The sequence below is a fragment of the Limanda limanda genome, chromosome 5, assembly GCF_963576545.1.
Source record: "Limanda limanda chromosome 5, fLimLim1.1, whole genome shotgun sequence".
Taxonomy (NCBI): Eukaryota; Metazoa; Chordata; class Actinopteri; order Pleuronectiformes; family Pleuronectidae; genus Limanda; species Limanda limanda.
The window spans coordinates 14162065-14174501 of NC_083640.1; the positions used below are offsets into that span (position 1 = coordinate 14162065).

Below are 12437 nucleotides of genomic sequence, written 5' to 3' on the forward strand. Positions count from 1 at the left end.
ATTTAAGCGATTGATTAAGCCCTGCGCTCCATTGTTCTGGAAATTTTACGTCTCTGGGAGCAACTGTTATTTGTCATGTCGGTGCGAGGCCTCCTGAAAGATCTTACATGCACACGCAGATTGTAACTATATTTCTGTGAAAGGCACTGGTATGAAAGTGCAAGTCATAGAGAGTATTTCAAAGGCAGGAGCCAGGACAGCGACATGGAGCTGCCAGGGATTGGTGAGCAATCAGATAGGGCAGAATTGATGACCTGGCTCAGGATGGATTTCTTGGAGCGGGCTGCCAGACTGAGGTAATACTTTCAGGCTCTTATCAGCACTGGCATAAGCTGAGTGCTGCATCACCCACTTCCCAGCGTCAGCTTATTATGAGAGTCCATGATGTGTGATTGCTTGTACCGCCTTTGTGTGTCGCCGGGTCTGTGTGCTGGGTGCGCCGGACACAGTCGGCAAGAAGGAGTAGAGAAAGAAGACGAAGAAGAAGAAGAAGAAGGGCCTCAGTCAAAGTGAACCCTCCACTTCCTCACTGTTGTAATGGCGTTTTGCAAAAGAGCACACACGTTTTGCAAGGTTTCCTGTGACTTACACAAGCTGAAGGCGTCAGTGATGGAATCCTTGAGAGTTAAGTGGCCACAGATATGTCGTACTGCTCCATAAAGGTGTGAGCTAGTGGTTTTTCTATAGTCAACAGAGAGGGCTGTGGGTGTCACCAGGGATCATTAGCACTCCTGCCCTCTGAAGGGAGCTTTTAATGTGTGTATAGATGGTAACAAATAATTACAAACCCTACATATCTACGTTAGTAAATTACCTTTGGAGGTTGTTGATATAGACACTGCACCCGACAAACGTGCCAATAATGCATCCTAATAGATCCCTGAATAAATCTGTGTGTCTCCGAGGCGGCTCCCTGATGATCACCCAGCTCTCTGACTTCTGATATTATAAACTGATTATTGCCAGGCTTATTATACGAAGGGAATGTTTGTCCTAAAGGAGTTTCAAACCAATTAAGTTAAATGGCATTTTCAAGGCACCAATTCATAAACAGTAGATTCATTCCACATGCTAATCACATTTAATTTTATTCAGGTTGCATAATTATACTTTATTTCTCCCCGCAGAGCAGCCGGAAGAGGGGCAGAATTCCTTGCAGCTTGGAGTGTGATTCCGCGCGTTGCTCAAGGGCACTGCTCCGCCGGCAGGTTTCGAACCCATGTCTTCTCATTACAGGACGGTGTCTTTAACCTTTAACAAGGCAGCTGGAGGGGGTGGGGGGTGGGGGAGAAAGAGGCTGAGACGCTGTAAAGGATAAAAGAATGATTAAAGATCTCAATCTGCGTCCTCCCAGCGAGATTTCAGATCGGGCTTCTTTCTTCTTCCGCGAATAAACAACGTGGTTTCAGACGCTTGGACGCATCTCTATGGAAACAGTCCTCAATTACCGATGATTGGCCAACCCGTGGGAATGTTTCTGCTCCCCGAGTGCAGTGATTGGTCGGTGGGCGGTCTGTGCTGCCTGACAGGCTGCAGCGTTCCGGGTTATTGTCAGTCTCGGCAGCTCGGCACCAGGGCAGGACCGCATCCCGGAGCTGGTCGCAGCAGCAGCCAGCTCGTTCTACCCACACTGAAGCATCTCTTCCCCGGGGACCCCACCAGAGAGAGAGGGTCCCGGAGCTCCGCAGCCCGGGTCAGACCACAGCCTCAGCCGGGAACCTGAGGGTGGATCGTGGGGGGAAAGAGCTCAGAGAGGCTGCGGAGAAAGTGACGGACGGAGCAGAGCCTGATCGCCGGGATTTTTTTTTTCTTCTTACATCTCATCGCAGCAGTTTCGGATATTCCAGGCAGCTGCTTTGGCCCAGCCTAGATTTCTTCTACCTTCTGCCTTTATAAAAACACATGACTAACACTTGCACGATCCAGTTCCCATCAGGTGGTGCATGGTGAGCGGGTGGACCACTTTAAACCCCATGCGTAACGCCGGAGCCTTTTTGGAATAGTGCGTAGCGGTGCGAGCCCTCCAGTGCTCCTACCGACACCTCCTGTTATCTGGAGATAAAAGAGGAGGAACCAGGAGCTTTCATTCTGTTCCGGAGGAGGAAACCCGAGGAGCCCAGGAGCGCACTTACTGCTGCGCAATCCTTCCGAGGACGCGCCTGAAATTTGTCGACCTGCGCTTTTGCACTCGGCAAAAATTGGCAGCCGAGTCGAGAGAGAGAGAGAGAGAGAGAGAGAAAGAGAGAGAGAGAGAAAGCTTATTAACTTTGCATGCCCGAAGCGAGAGGGTGGAATCTAATTCGCAGGGTTACCGGCATATTTGCATCCCATCGTTTGAGGAGGAGGAGGATAAACTTAATCAGCGTCTAACATCGACCAAAGCGCCTGCTGGATTTCTGGAGAACAGAATGAATCCGTTTTAATTCGGACCGGAGGAGAGGTGTCAGGCAGACTGCTCAGTGAACACCACAACCTGCATGGAGTTCTAGTCTGCACCACGGAGCAATTTATGGTAAATATCCATCTACATTTCTTCCGAGTGCTGCAGATGTGTTGAATGTGTCGGGGTCGGTCGGTCTGTGGCGGAGGAGGCGCAGCGGAGGAGAATGACTGTTTGTAAATGCTCCGGTTTCTCTCTGAACAACGTCTCGGATTTAAAACCTTTGTTTCCAATGCGTGACCCGCAATAAAGGAAGTGTTGTAAAAAAAAAAAAAAAAAAAAAAAAAAAATCGAGTTGTTATAGGGAGCCGCTCCCGAATGGCTCCGGGAGCCGCTTTCATGTGGGATACTGCTTCTTCTCAAGTACGGCTGGCCATTAAGTGTATTGTGAGGGGGGGCGGGGGAGGTGTGCCACTGGAGGAGTCAGAGCAGGAGGTGCGAGTTCCTCCTCCTCTGTGGGTGACGGTGACTTCAGTGTCTGCAGCAATTAGTGATTCTTTCCACCCCGGAAGTTAATGACAGACATTCTCTTTTATATGGAGCCTACACAGCGCGCAGTGGCTTTTATCAGAGGACTCGTAAAATTCGCGGGGACGTGCTTAAAGCTGTAAAACTTTTCACTCTGCGCCCGGCGACATGGTGTGGAGGAGGAGGATGATGATGAGGATGATGCTGCTGCATTGAGCTCCGGAGGCGATTTGTCACTGTCCCGAGAATCTGCCGGGAATGCAAATGCCTCCACGTCGGAATATCTTTTGACTAGAAGCTAAAGTTCATGTTTTATTTAAATGCAAGAGTGGGCTCATAAAACTTTGGGCTGCTTCCGGTGAACTTTGACCCTCTCCCCGTGCTGTGGTTTGCTTTCTCCCTCCGCTGACACTGCACCTCCATGAGCTCTGCACCTTATGCTGACTGTGCAGTGAGAGAAAAAACTGCACTCGGAATGTTTTATCATTAGACTACAAGGATCCTCAAAATTGATCTTCCTCGCCAGCCCCGGTCCTGCTCAGACAGGCTTCTGGCTGAATGGAATCCGGCCCCTCCAGCAGCAGCAGCAGCAGGGCAGGCACCCCCACAGCCAGGGCACCTGCCATGGAGCCTTCCTGGCTGTATTGAATAAAACATCCAGTGATGTATGAGGCAGGGGCTGCACCCGAGGGGGCAGAGCTGCCTCATTTACTTCCTCCACTCTGCGCCTATGACCTGCTGAGCAAATTGTGCTCATATTAGCTCTGCGGCTGCTCCTCACCTAAACAAATAGTCTCCCCAGCATAATGCTCCCCTTAACTCAATATGATGGTTGGACAAGGCAGGGGAGAAGGAAACGGCAGAAAGGCTTTAATATCTAGGTCACTGAATTACCTTTTGGAGTTTGTAGCCTCTGTTTTGCCTCTTTATTTTTCTGGCTTAGATGTTAGATCTTCTTTTTTTCTGCAACTCTGGTCCCAGGAAGTGTCCCGCTGCAGGCTCGATACCACTCACACTGCCTTCCTCTCACTTGCACCATGTTTCCTGTTGCGCTGGACAGAAGTGACAAAAGTCCACAGTGTATTGTGAAAAAATGTTTCAACCTTAAGTCAGTGGTGAATCAAGGATTTTTCTTAATACACAGAGTGGCCAAACTATAAGTCCAACATCCAAGCACAATTCCTGAATCAGTAAGGTGCAGATTAAAATCATTCCTTGTTAGCTCTATAGCGTTAAGCTCATTGAATGTATTTAGAAAATTAGTCATTGTTCAAGTATACATTGTGTACTTAAGAAAATAAGAAGCTTAATATAATATTGTTAGTAAGTGACTGTTTTTTTCAAAGTCTGCTGACAGGCCAGGGTCACATCAGGGGCCCGATCAGATTTAAGTTGGGGGGGCCAAAGGATCAACTGGCCCCTGGATCCATCCCTGAGCTTTGTATGTTATAAACTTTTTTTTCCTTACTTGCTCACACCAGCTGTTTGTTAGCTTCTTCTTTTCCTTACTGATGAAAATTAAGAAAAACCTTAAAGTCAAACTCCAGTCTGCTGCATGGACTCATTCAGGCTGCCAACAGTTGGAACATATTTTATCATCGCATTAACAAAAGTAATACACTAAGAGAAGCATGGCATTTTATCAATTTGCAACTCAAATTGCCTATCAGTGTGATTGATTGATAGCGTCTGGGCCCCTTACTGTATTCTTTGCTTATTAAAGTGCCTGCCTGAAGTGAATCAGTGAGCTTGACTCATGAATATCGTTAAAGTCACTGAAGTTTAATTTCCTGTGCTGTGTATTAATCTTTTTTAATCCCTGCATGGCTTGATTGTCTCAACACTTACCCAGAGGCAGCAAAACTCATTTTGGCACTTAAGATGACTAAAATAGTAGATACACACGTGTATGTGTGTGCGTGTGTGTGTGTGCGTGTGCGTGCGTGTGCGTGTGCGTGTGTGTGTGTGCGTGTGTGCGTGTGTGCGTGTGTGCGTGTGTGCGTGTGTGCGTGTGTGCGTGTGTGCGTGTGTGCGTGTGTGCGTGTGTGCGTGTGTGCGTGTGTGCGTGTGTGTGTGTTTGTGCGTATGTGTGTGTGCATGCATGCTTGTGTGTGTGTGTGTGTGTGTGTGTGTGTGTGTGTGTGTGTGTGTGTGTGTGTGTGTGTGTGTGTGTGTGTGTGTGTGTGTGTGTGTGTGTGTGTGTGTGTGTGTGTGTGTGTGTGTGTGTGTGTGTGTGTGTGTGTGTGTGTGTGTGTGTGTGTGTGTGTGTGTGTTCCTGAAAATCTACCCCCACGTCAGAAGTCTTATCTATGCAGGTCTGCTCTTGTGTGGAGTTTTTTTACTGAAAATGCTGCTTTTTATTCACAAATGAACAGATTTACCGTTCTTACTCCATTTATAGAAAGATAGACTGTGGCTGTAAATAATTCTGAAATGCACGTTTCTTCTCCCGACAACCCTTTCTAGATTATCCGATATTCTAGAAAGGCACACAAAGATTCTTATACTTGGAAATTTCATCGGACACTTTTAACGAACAGGAGCGTTTTCTCTCAAAGCCGTGTCAACAGCGGCTCATTAGGAACCTGATCAAAGTGTCTCATGTCAGGAAAAAGTCTCTTTATCGCGTCTTTATTTTAACACTTTTCATGTGCAGGCAAACAAAAATGACACCGGCTTTCTTGTACTTTGCAATACTACATGATTTAGTATAAACCCTTGTCCCTGCAGCGAGATTTGTCTGGCACATCAGTGTCCGGGATGTGGAGACGGAGCATGAAGAAAGCAACATAAAACAAAAGCAACACACAGACGATAGTGGGGAAACAAACAAACACAGCCTTCAGACAGTCAGTGGGAATTCAGTGAAGTGAAGGAGACGTTTAGTTTCCAGTGAAGATGGTAGTGTTGATGAGATCTGACATCATTAGTACTGGGGGAGTGGATTTTATTCCTTTTTACAGGGAACACAACCAGGACTTAATGCTTTAGATATCTACCTCAGCGCTGCAATTCATCAACCTGCATATGATATCTATTTTAGCAGAGAATCATTGACCCTCCGTCTTTTTAACAGTGCTGACACTGTCAGAGGGAAAGCTCTCATCTTCTCTCCAGCTTTCTGATCTTTGGACCACTTTGGGGTCAAATACTCAAACACAAATGTTTCAGGGTCTCTCTCAAGATTCAAGATTTTTATTGTCAAATGAACAGAGATAACATGAAGTAGTCACTGTCAATGAAATGCTTGGGTCACACACTTTCTTAAAGCAATGCTCAGTAATTTCAACCCCAAAAAATAAAATAGAAATAGTATAAAATAGAATAAAAAAGAATACAATAGAATAACAATGAAATAGAATATCAAAAAAATTTTAAATAGAAAATAAAATATATAAATCTAAATATATATCTTTACAGATGAATGTTCAATTTGTGCAGTAGTGCAAATATTCAAATATGCTTGCTATGGTGCTGGTTCAAATATGCAAATATTCCAGGGTGCTGGTTTGGTGGAGTTATTGCAGTTCAGAGGAGTTTAAAAGTCTTATGGCCTGAAGGCTGATTCTCAGGATTCAGTTTTTTATTTTCTATATCAAATGAAAACTGCAGCTTTTCACATGATACTGACCTTGTACAAATGAACTAAATCGCCACACTTTCATGAATACAGGTATAATAATGAAGTTTGTGTGATGACGGCTCCACGGTAGCACAACTGTGTGTGTGTGTGTGTGTGTGTGTGTGTGTGTGTGTGTGTGTGTCTCCGCTGGTTAATCCGTAGATGATTTCCTCTTCTTCTGGCTGCAGTAAAAGGTTTACCTGACCACCGCTCTGCTCATGTGATCTGATCCACCGCCATGGCAGACGTTGGCAGCTCCTCACCGGGGTTATCTGCAGCTACTTAGAGCATGACGGACAGCGACGATCCTCCGACCTCCCCTCCCTCGCCCGCCCCCCCCCCCCCCCCCCGCCCTCTGTCAGGTTGAATGGAAGTCACGTCTCGCCAGGCCTTGAGGTTAATGTACAGCCTTTAATTTGGAAAGGTTACGGCCGTTAGTCCATTTCTCTTTATTGTTTGAAAATGCTCTCGAGCATGTCGTGAAATATAGTCTGCAGAAATGTGTGTGGCGAGTGAGTGCTCTAGGTGTGGAGGACCTGAGTGCTGCGCCGCTCATAGCTTGCTCCATAACCCATGCAGTCAAACAAAACAAAAAAAAAGTGAGTGGAGGCATGCTCCTTCCAAAGTGTTCTGGGGGGAAGAGGGAGAATAAAGCAAATCTGACAAGCTCTCCAACAGCGAATTTGCTCTCCTTAAAAACAATGCCGCTCTTGCCTTCCTCATGGTCACATTGATTTGTTCTGGGTGACAGTGCAGGCTGCTGTGAAATCACCCCAGCGCCATTGATCTCAAGGAGAGGAGGAGTAGAGGGAATGAGAGCCTGGCGACAGTGAGCAACATGGGAAAAATTCTCAGCGCGCCCTCTCCAACCTTAACCAGTGATAAAATGAAGGCCTCGGTCGCTATCAGATCAGCCTCTGCTGCGCTTCTCCAGCCTCGGTATCGCGGGCCGGTCGGCGCTTTGATTTGTTTTGCAGGCCCATGCATGCTGTTTGATTTGCTATTGTGCCTCGCCATGTTTCACATTATCAGCTGAACTCTTTATTGCCACTGTTTTCCATGCCAGAAGCGAGGCTGTTTTTATCTCGTGCAGGCCTCTGATTAATCTCTCCCTCTATGCTGGTGTACTTTAATCTTGAATGGGAGATATCTGATTCTCCTCGGCTATTGAGGAAGATCAAACTTTAATGGAACAAGGAACCGCACATCATCCTAATCTCCATCCCCCTGCATTTTGGTTGACTGCTCTCCCTTCGGGCTTTGTAGCTTTCTGCAGAAGCAGGAAATACATCAGACAGATAAGATGTTTTCTCTTCATGCTTTGGTAATTTATTCCCTGTTGACAATGGCCACCACTCTACATCTGCGCTGTGTGATTACCTGGTGGAAGGAACAGCGGGTAAAAGCAGGGAGAATTGATTGACACGTACAAATGGCCGTCCTGTGCCACCTCAACACGCCAAACTTTCCCAGAAGCTTTAATTGGGGTTTCTTCAGAGTTCAGTCCTTCCACAGGAAAATGTTCTGGCCTCGCCCCCCCCCCTCTGTTTATTGACATGCGAGCGATGGAGCCGCGTGTGACCCACGTCATCAGTCCATAACAGCCTGAGGAGAGATACGTTGGCTGCATGGACGTATCAAGGTTCAATGCTTTTGATTACACCACCGTCAATCCAGGAATTAGCTATTGACTGCTCTTTTCTTCATTCACTTCCTCCATATCTCTGAATAACACTGCACATTATGCTGACCAGCATCTGGACGGTGACTGGCAGTGGCTGCATATTGTTGTAGAATGGATAAGACTCGTAGGGTGTCGAACCTCCCTCAGACGGTTTGTGTCTCTGACAAAAAGACGCCATTACCTAATTCTGAGGCAGTTGCTGTATAAGGTAATGAAATTTCCACTGACTGGAGAAAACAATGTTGTCTGGTCCGGATTGTAATTGCAAAAGCCACTTTGCCATTTTTCCTGACTTCAGCGTGAATGCAACACGATTTAATATAACTCTGGAGATTTTTATCATTTATTGCCAGGACTGGCAGCCGCATCAGGGAGCGTAAGCTGAGGCGTGCAGAGATAAAACTCATTAAATCTACTTGTTGAATTTTAACCACGCTGTAGACCGTTTACAAGGGAGCTGGTGGACATGTGACCCATATGGGAGATGTTTATGTGTTTGTGTAGGGTGCGGGTCAGCTATATTGTTAATGTAAAGCCACCATTTCCTTAATCTAAATGGAGGAGTAGCCTGGAATTTCCATCATTTTCTTGCCCGTTATTATTTGTGTCAGGGAAAGGTTGAAAATCCGTGGGATATTAGGCCCCGAGGCCAAAGAGCTTCTGTGCGCCTGCCTCCACTCACATACAAAATCATAGGAAGACTGACATGAGGACATGTATGGACACACACACACACACACACACACACACACACACACACACACACACACACACACACACATACACACGCACTCCTAGCCCTGTTTTATTACCTCCTGCCTGCTGCTGGAATTGCTTTCCTCCCTCGAGTGAGCCAGGCAAAGCCGGCTTTATTGTGTTAACCTATTTGTGTGTCAAGAGCGATTGCAGCGTTCTTTATCTCTGTTTGTATTTGGACGGGGAGAAGGCAGAGAGAGAGAGAGAGAGAGAGAGAGAGAGCGAGGGAGCGAGGAAGAGGGGAGAGAGAGAGAGAGAGAGAGTGGTGGAGGGGAAGGAGGGAGGGGGGTTTTGCACAGGAGCCAGGCGAGCCACCGGAGTTAGACGGATGGCCGGTCACCGTGCTCCAGTCTGGAGGATAATGACTGGTTGCTTAGCAATAACCCACCCCCACCTATTTCCAGACTTGCATCCAGAGTAATCACTTTTTTCCTCTAAAAGACTTTGTACGTAATTATAAGCTCACTGGCGGCCTTTGAAATCTGCCTAATGGGTCTTTTCATTTATTAAGAGGAGTGGGTTGAGGGTACGAGCTGGAATTGGAGATTTTGATGCGGGGGTGCAAACTCTAGGTTATTGTAGGTTACAGAACTGTGTGTGTGTGTGTGTATGTGTGTGTCAGCATGTGTGTATATCTGCTTTGCGTTGAGTAGTTGGTGGAGTTTGACCGGGATTACGACCAGGCCAAAGCTATATTTCCTGCTCGATAGCTGCTGCAGTTCAACCTTTGACCTACGTCACGCTGCCGTGGCAACATCGTGCTTAAAGAGACGCAGCCGCACAAACACACACATTCACATATTCACTTAATGTTGGGGTGAAGCAGAGCCTCCGAGGGCTTGATTTTGTGAGCTCTTAGTTTTATTAACATTTTTATTGAGTTGAACAAATTGCTGACCTTTTGTGGCATAATGAATAGCCCGGCTCGCTCAGGAAAAATGAGCGTTTTGGCAGAAGTGACTGGCGTCAATCCAGGCTGTTTAACTCCTGATTTGCTGCGTGTTTATTCAGCAGGTGAAAACATTTCATACAGCTGAGTGATTTCCAACATTTAAACTCGTTTTTTTTTCCCCCCAGTAGTTTCTTTTTTCCTCTTTCCAAATCTCAGCCCTGAGTTAAGACGTTAATCTATACGCTGTCTTTAATCACACTCTTCTCCTGCAGGTCTCTATAATTTTAGGCAACTGTGTTTTTAAGTGGCAGAATAAAAGTATGATATCAGAACATGACCTCAATTTAAACTGCCTTTCATCACCAGCAGTCACTGATGTTGGCACAAAGTCCAGAGTGGTTTTAACTCTGAGCCAATTATCCTCTCTGCTTTTGAAAATAGACAACCCCCCCCCTCCTTTTCGAGGAAGAAGTAAAAAATTAACTTGAAATTCCCTGTGAAGTTCATATTAAACTTTTATTTTTTTTTTTGCTGATAAAAAGTCACAGAGCTCACGGATCAAAAATAAATGTGTTGACTCCTGCCAGTGTAGCCTGTTGGTTATTGCAATGACTGTTTACTTTGAGATTGAAAAAATTACAGTTTACAGAAAATCTGTTTTGTTATTGGAGCTTCTTTAACTAACGTCAGCCGCGTTTGATATTTACCCATCTGTGCTCTGTCTCCGTATCCTGTTCGGTGCCGTCTTTCCTTATCCGGGCTCATGCACCATCGCTGAAAAGTGACAGCTTTGCACGTCCTGGGAACTTCATACAGATAAACTAAACATACAGCTCTACCACCCCCCCCACCTCCCCCATCTCCATGGCATGCTTCCGTGGCTGCATCTATAGGAACAGCTGTCCAGCTGTCACCGCAGCCAGCCAGTCAGCCGCTCTCCAAGGCAACATCTGTACAGACTGAATGCACAAGGGCAGCCTGCCATTCTCTTCTCGTCCCCAAAGACCGGGGGAAGTGTGTCGGGCCTTTTGGCTTCACATGATCACTGACCACATCAACCGGCTCCATCCTGATCTGCTCCCGTGCCACTCAAGTAAACTCCGAGAGGTAACGGACTGTGACTTTGTGTCGTCTTTTTTGTCACCAACGCCCGGCGATCTGTTACCGAAGCGATTGTCATTATCACAACAGTTCGTAAAATCAAAACATGGGACTGTACGGCCCCAAAGAAACAAAAAAAAACCTCGGGCACATTATCGTATCCATTAATAGCCATCTGCCTCTGTATGGATATGTTTGTGTGTGTGTGTGTGTGTGTTTGTGCGTATGTGTGTGTGCATGCATGCTTGTGTGTGTGTGTGTGTGTGTGTGTGTGTGATTGTGTGTGTGTGTGTGTGTGTGTGATTGTGTGTGTGTGTGTGTGTGTGTGTGTGTGTGTGTGTGTGTGTGTGTGTGTGTAAACAAAACCCCAGCGAGCAAGGTGCAATGGCCTGGAACTGACGAGAACCCACTGGGAGAGTCTCTCCTTGATGTAGCCCCCCCTCTCCCCTCTCCCCCTCCCCACCATCTTCTCCTCCCGGCACTGGAGCGACAGTGAGGCGAGCGTTGGGGGGGGGGGGCTGCGGGGGGGGGGGTGGGGTGGGGGGGTGGGGGGTGCACAGAGCCGTGTGAGCGGGGAGATGAACAGAGCTGCGGTCCCCTCTGTCAGCCACAAACTAGGATCAGGGAGATCGCAAGGGACCTCTCTCCTGGGACGAGCAAAGAGAAGAGAGGGAGAAAGCAGCTGTTCACAGTTTCCTCATATACTCCCTCACCAGCTCGCTCGTGTTGTTTTTACTCTCTCTCTCTCTCTCTCTCTCTCTCCGTCTCTTCTCTGAGGCCGTCATTAGCTTCTGTCGTGTTTTTTTTTCTTCTCCCGGCTTGGTTTGTCTTTAAAGGAGGAAACGCTTTTACCGCCTAGCAGTAGAGAGAGGAACATTTGCACTTGTTAAAATCATTGCCGTGCCTCGTCTTCTTCGATGTTTTTAAGGGATCTATTAAAGGAGGTGATTTCTTCATCAGTCCTCTCGGTAACGAAGGGGCCTCTCAGGCATACTGCTCCGCTCCCCACAGACAGCTGCAGACTTACACAGGCTCTGGGCAAAGTTTGATGGATTCTGTTTACTGGAGCCGAGAGGATGCCTGGGTATCTCAAATTAAGTGTCACTTAAAGCTTGTCTTTTAGTCAGCTTTCCATTTTGTTCCCCCGTCTTCCGTGACAGCGCTGTGCCGCCAATTGTAACAGGGTTTTGAGAGGAAGACATTTGGTGATTACACATTCTGTCATGATTGAGGGGCGAAGCCGGCAACTCGAGGCGCAAAAACCAAATTCCATATGGCTGCGGTGAAATCCCTCCACCCATATTGAGTTACTCTCAAAACAGCCTCTGTCCCCGATGACAGGGAAATCGCCTGCTCATGACTTATCGTTTTATCATTCAAATTTACCCCATTGATGCTCGCTGCTGTGATTGACAGCTGGGCTTGAAAGCCACAGACATCTCAGCTGAGCCAGTTGGTTACTGTGACAATGGTT

General features: G+C 46.9%; 1 protein-coding gene across 1 annotated transcript in view; it reads left to right on the forward strand.

Moving 5' to 3' along the window:
• The first annotated feature begins 1569 nt into the window (after positions 1-1569).
• Positions 1570-12437, forward strand: part of fam222aa (family with sequence similarity 222 member Aa) — a 48575-nt gene continuing 37707 nt past the window's right edge. The window contains exon 1 of the mRNA XM_061071566.1: positions 1570-2512. The gene's annotated coding sequence lies outside the window, so the exon portion shown is untranslated. The remainder of the gene's footprint in view (positions 2513-12437) is intronic.